Consider the following 11,051-nt stretch of genomic DNA (forward strand, 5'->3'; position numbering starts at 1 on the left):
TAAAAATCAACGAAAGTAAGGAGATGACCTCTAAGTTTAAATCTAAGCGGGAATTCCTAGAAAAGGCTCTTCCACCCGGTTTACCCCGGAATCATGATGAAGATCTTAAAGCTCTTGGTACTTATCGTATTGACTCTTTATTTACTAATATGAAAATGAATGATAAAGGGACTCGAGATGAGTCAACTTTAGCTAGAGAGCATCCCAGTTACTTGGAGGGTGATGACTATAGTGATAAAACTAAAAAAGTGGGTTTGGAGAGGTTAAAACTTTAACTAGTGATGTGCCCACTCTCTTGGATCACAAGAACTTTAATTATATATTGTTTCTATACTATAATGTATTTCCTTGCTTCAATCCATCAGTATCTCACCTAATGCTTATGAACAAAATAAACCTTTTACTCAACATATAGTAGAAACTATGGTAAAAGCCTACGATGAAAAACTTGAGTTAGAATTCTTTATTCCTAAAAAGTTGCATGATGAGTGGAAACCTACTATTAAATTAAAATCAAATAATATGGATGCAATGCTTTTTGTGACCTAGGTGCTACTATTTCAACTACACCTAAATATTTATGTCATGTACTTAGTCTAACTAATATTCATGAGTGTTCCTTTAATTTCATCTTGCAGACTATACTATCAAGAAACCTATGGAAAGAATAAATTATGTTCTAATAATTGCTAATAGAAATTATGTTCGTGTTGATTTTTATAGGTCTTGATATTTAGTGCAACCTATTTTGTCCAATAATACTTGGGAGACCTTTTCTATGAACTATAGGTGCATTAATTGATATGGAAGAGGGAAACATAGAGTTCCAATTCCCATTAAGGGAAGGGATGGAACAATTCCCTAGAAAGAGAATCAAACCACCTTAAGAATCTATCAGGAGGGCTACTTACGGGTGGAGTGTCAAAGATGACAACACTTGAATCATATGTATTATGTCTAGCTAGGGGCATAAAACAATAGCGCTAGTTGGGAGGCAACCCAATAGTTATCTTATTTTTTGCTTTTAATTTATGTTTATGTGTTATAATATGATTTTTTTTCTCTGTAATAATTATGTTTTTATGTTTAAATTAGTGTTTGTGCTAAGTAAACCCTTTGAGATGATTTGAATGATAGCATAATTGACGCGGTGCAAAAACAAAAACTTTAGCATCCAGTGCAGAATTTCTCTAATTTACTAGAACGCCTTTTTGATATAAATTTTTTACACCACATTTTAATACAAATTACTCAGGTATTCCTAATATTTTATATTTTTTGGAGTTACAGAAGTATGGTACTTAACTATATTACTACAGACTGTTCTATTTTAGACAGATTTTGTATTGCTTGCATAGTTTGCTTGTTTTAATAATGCCATGGATTGTATCAGGGGGTATAACTCATGGAGAAGTTAGAATGTAGTACCTTATGCAATAGAAAAATAATAATAAATTTATAATAGTATCTAACATATTTGACATGTTTATTATACTAACGGATCTCACGAAGTTTCTGTTGAATTTTGTGTGCTAAAGTTTTCAAGTTTTGGGTGTTATCACGATGGATGAAGAAATAAGGAGCGGCAAGATCCAAATCTTGGTGATACCCAAGGCACCCCAAGGTAATATTATAGGAAGAATCCAGCATCTAAGCTTGGGGATACCCTAGGAGGCATCCCCTCTCTCGTCTCAATCTCTCGGCATGTCACTTGGAGCTATATTTTTATTCATCATGTGATATGGGTTTTGCTTGAAGAATTGTTTGCTTTAGTTTGCTTTTTATTTCAGTTTTGCACAATAATTTTTTTGTGAATACATCGACTTGTGAGAAACAAAAGATCACCATCATTTATGAGAATACTCTTTGTGCTTCACTTATTTCTTTTCAGCGTAGGAGTTGCTCTAGTGCTTCACTTATATCTTTTAGAGCATGATTATGTATAGATTTTAAAGATATAATTACACTCTCATGTTTCACTTATATTTGTTTGAGAGTTAATAAATAATTATGGTAATTTTCATGGGTTGTATGTCGGGACCCCGATCCTAAGCCATAGGAATCCAGCCTGTAACACATCGCATCCCTTTGCGGTCTCACACACGATTATCCCCACGGCTGCAGCCTTACCTTAGCCGGGACCGTTTGCGCCTTTTGACTCGCGTATGCAATTGTGACGCTAGCAATCCAATGTCAAAGAACCCCGACATGTCTAGTCATAAACTAAAGTGGCAGTTCCGTACAGGGACATAAAATACATGACCCAGCAAAGCAGGTGCCGGTCATCAGCGAATGTAGACGAGTCGTAGCAAGCTACAAGGACTCCATTACAACGCGTGACATTTCCCAAAGGGACAGACATAGCAGCTAAGAAGGACACATGCCGGTCAACCAATGTGTCCGGAGCAGTAGTGAACTACCATGGCTCGATGGAATCACAAAGGGGCATTTCCCCGTAAGGAGTGCTACTAAGGCATATGACTAGGTATTCGAACCCCATACATATCAAGTACAACACACGTACGCATGGCATACCGATATGTATAGATACATCGATGGAATCACAACATAACCATAAACATACAAACTTTATTTAGAAGGATCAGACGAGCCACACACAGAATATTACACAGATAGGGGTGTCACGACCCATCATCACAATTCATACACACAAGTATTACAAGTCAGCGGAAGATTAAAACTGTCTGAGGACAGACAGATGGAAAGATAAAGGCACATGGCCTGACTATCTACAGACCCAACCTAGGGCCAGATCGTAGCTGGGACACCAGCTACTCGTCATCGTCAACGTCTAGGTAGAACCCTCCATTAGGGTCATTAACGACCTCTGCAACAAATTATTAAGCAAACGTGAGTACAAAAGTACTCAGCAAGACTTTAGTATAATCTATCTACTCATGCAATGTATCAACAAGGAGTTGTGGGGTTTCATGCAGAAAGCCAACATTTGACTCTTGGCTAGACAACTTGCATTTTTAAATAATTTTTGACAACTATGTTTCTCGCACACGAGTCCACTAACACCACAACAATACTCCATTGTCGAATCATTCCGTCTCCCTACGAAAATGCCATCCATGACACCCACACTTATCTTGACAATTTTATGAGTAGCCATTATAGTTATCTATGAACAACATATGCTTCCAAGTAGTCCATATCCGCGGACGCGTCTATTCGAATAGATTATAAGCCTGCAGGGGTGTACTTCTTCACAAACGCTCTCGCCACTTATCACCGTGTGCACGTCATGCACCTCGGCAACCTTCAAGCCGAAGCCCAGTGAGGGATTTGGCCACGATCGTTAACCATGCTAATACTTAGTCCAGGTTTATCGCCTATCTGAGGGTAACCCGCATGGAAGTCTGGCCAAGGTTTCCACCACGGCCCCAAACGATGTGCGCAGGGTTCCCAAGCCCACCATCCGGGTGCCACTTGGTACACCGTGCCACTGCCTACCGCATCATAGCCCACCTCTAAGGTCAGCACCATACACGGCCTCCAGCATGACTATAAACACCAGAAACTACTTGCAAGTCCTGGACCGAGTACTAGACAGTTAATAAGTCGAGGGGGGTCATATTTCAGGGCCCGGCATGTGGTAGGATCTTGTCTTGGATTACATACACGGAACTCAGATACTTAGGACGGTTCCAATGAAATAACCCGCTATGTACTCCTACAGAGCGTTTACCAAATCAGGTTGAACACACAACCTTTACTAACTGAACACATTCTCATGATACTATTCATCACCCAGATGACAGACCATACACACCTCTAAGCATAGCATGCATAGGAGGATAAGACACATCATGGCTCAAGCATCTACCAGGTATGCTAGGTTGCAAGGTTCAGCTATTTACTGTGACAAGGACGAGTCATGCAAAGGAATTGGGTTCAACTAACATGATAAAAGCAGTGAAAGCATTTTGAGCTAATGCAATAAGTAAGAGCAGGAGCGAGAACATGGGATTTATCGGGATGATCAAAATGGTTGCTTGCCTTGTTGCTCAGCAGAGGGGTGATATCCGTCAGTCGGATAATCAGACGTATCCGGAGGGGCGGAGCCTACCGGAATAACAACAATCAATCAATATCAAACATATGCAACAAAATGATGAATGAAATGCAATGTAGCATGGTTTGAGATGACTAACAGAACCTTTTGGATGATCTTGGTTCGAAATCATAATTCAAATATCATTTGAATTATAATTTAGCAAATTATTTTAATTGATTTGACCTGATGCTGTTTCATAACTTCGTTTTTCATGCATGAAAATAGCACCATTGGATTCCTTGAATTTTCTGATCCTTTTACATATATTATTTGTTAAACTTGGAGTTATACTCAATTTTCTATGAATTTCAAAGTTTTGAACTTATTCTGGAATTATTTTTAAACAGAGAAGTCTTTATTGCATCAGCATGACATCAGCAGGTCCAACTGGCCATTGAAAGTCAAACCTGACCAGTGGGACCCACAGGTCAGTGACTCTCGCCAGTTTTTAGTTTAAATTTAACTTAATTAGATAAATAACAGAGTAGAACCCAACTTCAGTGTCTGTTTAAGTTTTTAACTAATTAATTATTTTATTAATCCTAAACTTAATTAGCCAGGGGGCTGGCCCCACATGCCAGTTACTCAGGGGAGTTAGATCCACCGGCGGCGAGGTCGATCTCGCCGGCGGTGAGCCTCTGGCAGCACCAGAGACCACGGAGGAGCTCGGGATTTTCATTTCGGCGACCAAAAGCACGGCGGAGGGCACCAAACGAACCAGCACACAGCCACAGTTCCATTCCTGCAAAGAACCGAGGCTAATATGGTCGGAGATGACGTCGGCGACGAGCTTGGCAGCGGCCGAAGCTCGGTCTATGTCGGGATCATCAAAATAGAGGGCATTTCGTGCGGGGCTGGGCTCCTACAGCATCTACACGATGCACCGAAGCCATTGGTGGCCTCAAATGGACCAGCCGATCACCGGAGAGCTACCGGCGATGAGGTCCCGCGGCGGATCTCGTCGGGCTCCGGTGGAATCGGGGCCTAGAGGAAGGGATCGAGGGGGAAAACTTGGGGGAAAGAACCCTGAGCTCATGAGGAGTGCAGAGGCGACGAGAGTGGGCTCGGGGATGGCCTGAGGAGGGAGAACGACAGCGGAGAGCTCCGGTGATCCGAGGAGGAAGATGACGGCGTCACGGCATTCAGAGATTCTCGGCATCGAGCGACTCGCTGGAAAGCTTCAGGGGATCACGGCGAAGCTAACGCGCAGCTCATGTGAGAGGGAGAGGGGCTGGAGCAACGGCGAGCTCGAGCTCAAGCTTGTGGTCATGGCGGCCGAGAGGGGGAGAGAGCAGGGGCGAATGGAGAGGGGGATGAGCATGGGGAGGTCTTCGGGGAGCTTATCTCCATCGTGCCACCACGATGAGGTGGCCAGGCACGCACGCATCTGCGTGGGCGCGCCGGGAAGAGCGGCGGCCACCTCGTGCTCCGGCTGGCACAAGGAAGACGACGGGGAGCAGCTGGGCCTGGGCCAGGTAAGCGACAGGTAAGGTTTTCTGATTTCTTTTCTTTTCTGTTTTTGTTTTATTCTTACTGACTTTGTTTCATTTATTTTTGTCTCCAAACTATTCCTAAAAATAGTTTGAAAAATACCAAAGTGTTAGTTGGAATATTTCCAACCACTCATAAAGTTTTCAACATTTTTGGAAACTTTGAAATATCTGAAATCAATTATATATTTGATTTTAGTAGCTTTTAACTTATATTTAAAATGCCAAAAGTAGTTTGAAAATAAGTTTCACCAATGATATTTTGTTTTCAACATTTATTAGAAAAGATGAACTTTTATGAAGGCCATTTTGGGTTCATTGATTTTGGCAATAGTTGAATTGTTTATGAATAAGAGGTAGATAGGGTTTTCTTTGCTTTGTTTTTGGATTTCATTTCATTTTCTTGGATGCAAATAAAGAAGACATGAGCACAAATTGCTAAACCCTAATGGGGACCAGGCATGTGACAACTCACCCACACTCAAAAGAATCTCGTCCCGAGATTTGGAAGTCGTCGGGAATAGCATGGGATAGTCAAGTCGGAGACGATCCTCTCTTTCCCATGTTGCCTCCTTTTTGGAATGATTTGACCATTGAACTTTAAGAAACTTCAGGTTTCGACGTCGAGTGGTATGCTCAGCTTGATCAAGAATACACACAGGCTATTCTCGGTATGAAAGGTTATCTTGGAGATCAAGCGTTTCGTGGTCCACTTCACGGATAGGATCCGAAAAGCAACGCTTGAGTTCCGAGATGTGGAATACATCATGAACCTTGGAAAGGTGCGGAGGAAGTTCCAATTGGTAGGCAACTTCTCCTCTTTTAGCAAGAATGTGAAAAGGACCGATATAACGAGGAGCCAACTTGCCCTTGATACCGAATCGATGTGTACCCTTCAAAGGTGTAACCCGAAGGTAAGCCTTCTCATCAACTTCAAAGGTCACAGCCTTATGATGACGATCATATTGGCTCTTTTGACGAGACTGGATTGTTTTCAACTTTTTACGAATAATGCGAACTTGCTCTTCTGCATCCTAGATCATATCCGGACTAAAGAGTTGCCTCTCTCCGGTTTCTGACCAATTAAGAGGTGTTCGACATCTTCGTCCATAGAGAACTTCAAAAGGAGCTTTGCCCAAGATTGATTGATAACTATTGTTATAAGCAAATTCGGTGAATGGAAGGCACTTCTCCCAATTCATACCGAACTATATAACACAAGATCAGATCATATCTTCTAGGACTTGATTCACTCTTTCTACTTGACCACTTGATTGAGGATGTAAAGAAGTGCTAAAAGATAAGTGAGTCCCCATGGCATTCTAAAAATTCTCCCAGAAGCGAGAAGTAAAGATACTTCCACGGTGTGAGTTAATCTCTAGAGGAACACCATGAAGAGACACTATTCGAGAGATATATATCTCTGCTAGCTGGCTAGCTGTTATACTCTCACGAACTGGAAGAAAATGAGCTACTTTGGAAAGACGGTCGATGACCACAAAGATAGCGTTATTTCCTTTCTTCGTCTTGTAAAATCCGGTGATGAAATCCATACTGACTTTATCCCATTTCCATTCAGGAATAGCTAAAGGTTGGAGGGTGCCAGCAGGCCTTTGATGTTATGCCTTAACTCGATGACAAACGTCGCAGTTAGCAACGAACTCAGCAATTTCTCTCTTCATCCTAGTCCACCAAAACCTTTGGCGTAGGTCCTGATACATCTTAGTGCTAGCAGGATGAATGGTGAGAGGAGAATCATGAGCCTCCTTAAGGATTAACTGCCTTAGATGTGGATTCATAGGAACCACTAGCCGATTCTGGAAGAACACAACATCTTGATCATTCACGGAGAATTCCTTAGCATTTCCGCTAATAATATTCCCCTTGATCCATGATATACCCTTATCACGCTTATGGTCAGCTATGATTTGATCCCTAAGAGTAGGCTTCGCCACCAGGTTAGAAAGGAATCCTTAAGGAACAATGTGAAGATTTAACTTCTGAAATTCCTCATAGAGATGTGGTTGACCCCGTTGTAGCATCAGGTTGTTACAATAAGACTTACGACTTAGTGCATCAGCCATAACATTGGCCTTCCCCGGGGTGTAAGTTATCCCTAAGTCGTAAATGGTGATCAACTCAACCCATCGTCTTTGCCTGAGATTCAAATCCGGCTGGGTGAAGATATATTTCAGACTTTGGTGATGAGTGAATATTTCGCAATGATTACCAAGAAGGTAATGTCGCCAGGTTTTAAGCGCATGGACTACAGCTGCAGCCTCAAGATCATGTGTAGTATAATTATTCTCATGTGGACGCAACTGTCAAGATGCGTATGCAATCACATGATGATCCTGCATGAGAATGCAACCTAATCCTTGTCACGAGGTGTCACAGTAGATAACAAAGTCCTTAGAGAAATCTGGTGGTAGCAACACAGGTGCGGAAGTCAGGCGTCTTTTCACTTCCTGAGAACTATGCTCACACTATGGTGTCCACTCGAACTTTTTATCTTTCTTGAGGAGATCAGTTAGAGGCTTTGCAACCTTGGAGAAATTCTCGACAAAGCGGCGACAATAGCTCGCTAGACCAAGAAAACTCCTAACTTGCTTAACCGATTCAGGTTGAGTCCAATCAAGGATAGCTTGAACTCTCTCGGGATTGACAGCAATACCCTTACCAGAGATTATGTGACCTAGATCACTTCTGGTAACCAAAATTCACATTTTGAGAACTTGGCATAAAGGCGATGCTCTCAAAGTTCCATCAATACTAGCCTTAAATGCTCGGCATGTTCTTGTTCGTTCTTCGAGTAGATGAGAATATCATCAAGGTATACTACGACGAATTTATCCAAATAGTCCATGAAGATTGAATTCATCAAGAGAGAGAAGGTGGTTGTGGCATTGGTTAAACCGAAGGACATGACGGTGTACTCGTATTGCCCATAACGAGTGACAAAATCCGTTTTTGGAATGTCCTCGTTCTTGATCTTGATTTGATGGTAACCCAACCTCAAATCCATTTTGGAAAAGATTGAGGATCCAGTGAGCTGATCATACAGGTCGTTGATCCTGGGGAGCGGATACTTGTTCTTTATGGTGACCATATTAACTGGTCGATAATCTACAACCATCCGATCCGTTCCATCTTTCTTCTTGGCAAAGAGGATGGGACAAGCCCAAGGAGAAGAGATAGGACGAATGAAACCTTTATTCAAGGCCTCATCTAGTTGCTTCATAAGTTCAGCTAGCTCCAAGGGTTCCATCTTATAAGGTCTTCTGGCTATTGGGATAGTTCCCAGAACAAGGTCTATCACAAACTCTACATCTCTGTTAGGTGGAATTCCTGGCAGTTCCTCTAGAAAAACATCCGGGAAGTCAAGGACTACCGGAATGTATTCAAGTTCTGGAAGAGGGTTGTCATTGAGGGCATAGAGTTGGCATTTGGCAACTCGAGTAGAGACACTGACTATCTCGCCCGAGGGAAGGCTAAGCTGAACGTTTCTAGAATGAGTATCAATCTTGGCATAATGAGCTGACATCCAGTCCATACCCAAGATGATATTGATATCTGAAGATTTCAGGGCTATCAAAGATGCTAGAAAAACTAGCGTGTCTACCAGAATTTCATTGTCATAGGTTATCCTGGAGGTTTGCCGCTTACTACCAGGGGTTTGGACAACCAATGGGATTGGCATATCATGGAAACACATGTTATGCAACTGTGCATAACTTTCTGAAATGAAGGAATGAGATCACCCAGTGTCAACAAGAACAGACGCTGGGTGATGATTGAAAAGGAGCGTACCCAAAATGACGTCGGGATCCTTTGCACCTTCTTCTGCTGAAACATAGTTCACACGGCCACGTGCAGGAGTTGGCTTCACATAGTAAGCTTTACCCGACTTGCCTTGCCCAAAGAACTTTCCAGGTTGCTTGGCACCCATATTCCGAGGACACTCTCGGGAATAGTGTCCTGGTTCTCCACACTTGTAACAGATCACCTGATTGGCACGTGGTGCAGCATTGCTAGCTGGACCACCATAGGTTTTTGTTGGAGGGTTGGTCTGATTCGCCTGAGGCGCCACATAGGATGGCCTCGGGGTATATCTTGGCGGCAGAGAACTATTTGGAACCCACAGCCTGCATTTCGGGAACGCGGAACCAGATGACGAGCCAGAGTCATGGGAGTGCTTCTTTGTGGCTTCATAGTTGGTATGACCAGTCTCAGCACTGATCGCCTTGTTGATAAGAGCTTGAAAGCTAGTACATTCATGGAGGCGTAAATCACGACGAAGTTCAGGGCTCAGACCCTTACGGAATCTTGCTTGCTTCTTGGCATCAGTAGACACCTCTTCAGTTGCATAGCGGGCGAGGTTACCGAACTCGCGGCTATAGGCATCCACAGTCAATTTTCCCTGGGTGAATGCACATCACTCCTCTCTCTTTCTGTCCATGAGGCCCTCTCGAATATGGTGCAGACGGAAGGCTGCACTAAAGTCTGCCCATGTGGCTGCTAGTCCAGAACGACGCATAGCTTTAAAGTTCTCCCACCATAGATTGGCGGGTCCTTCCAGAAAGTACACCGCAAAGGCCACCTTGTCGGCCTGAGAAACATTTGCGGAGCGAATCTTGCAAGATATACTGCACAACCAATCATCAGCGTCGAGGGGATCGACGGAGTGATGGAACTTCGGAGGATTCAGCTTCACAAAGTCATTGAGGCACAATGCAGCATTCCTAGGTTGACGAGCCGTATTTTGCTCAATACGCTCTAACAGACGGTTGGTCTCCCTTTTGTTTCTTTCTGCCTCAAGCATAACTTCCGTCAGAGATGGCGGGTGAGGCAGTTCCTCCTGCGATGCTTGACTACCCTCTCCTTGTTCATGAATAGGGGCACGGTTCAACCTGGTGAACACCATCCTGACAAACAAACTCACAGCTTAGACCAATATCAACATCAATACTAACTATGGATTAAGAATGCACTGAACACATGGAATGCGGAAATGAACATCCGAACAGCATGGTAACAGACAACTGCTATTTATACACCATGGTTCATAAACGCCATTACATAGTCCAGTACAACCTTAACCGAAGAGCACACTACTGAAAAGATGACACTACTCATCAGAGGCTTTCCAGGCTTCCTATACAATATTTATCTATGCCTCCAGAATTCATCTTTCGACATAAGCATACTCCACAAGACACACAGGATTGTAGAAGTATAACTACTACCATACTATCCTTCCACTCACGGTTCAGGCATCCGCATAGAACATCTCATAAAGGTTGCCTCCATGGCCTGGAAGCTCAACCTGCAGATCAGGAAATACTCGAGCCTGAGACCCCGGGGAACCGTAAGGGCACGGATGTGGCCTTGGTCCCCTGACTGGTGGTAGTAGAGGTCCCCGAAGAGGGGTGACTCCTCCTATAGCAGGCCAGTCAACATGAGCCAGAAGATGGGTC

Source organism: Hordeum vulgare, chromosome 3H, assembly GCF_904849725.1.
Source record: "Hordeum vulgare subsp. vulgare chromosome 3H, MorexV3_pseudomolecules_assembly, whole genome shotgun sequence".
Lineage (NCBI taxonomy): Eukaryota > Viridiplantae > Streptophyta > Magnoliopsida > Poales > Poaceae > Hordeum > Hordeum vulgare.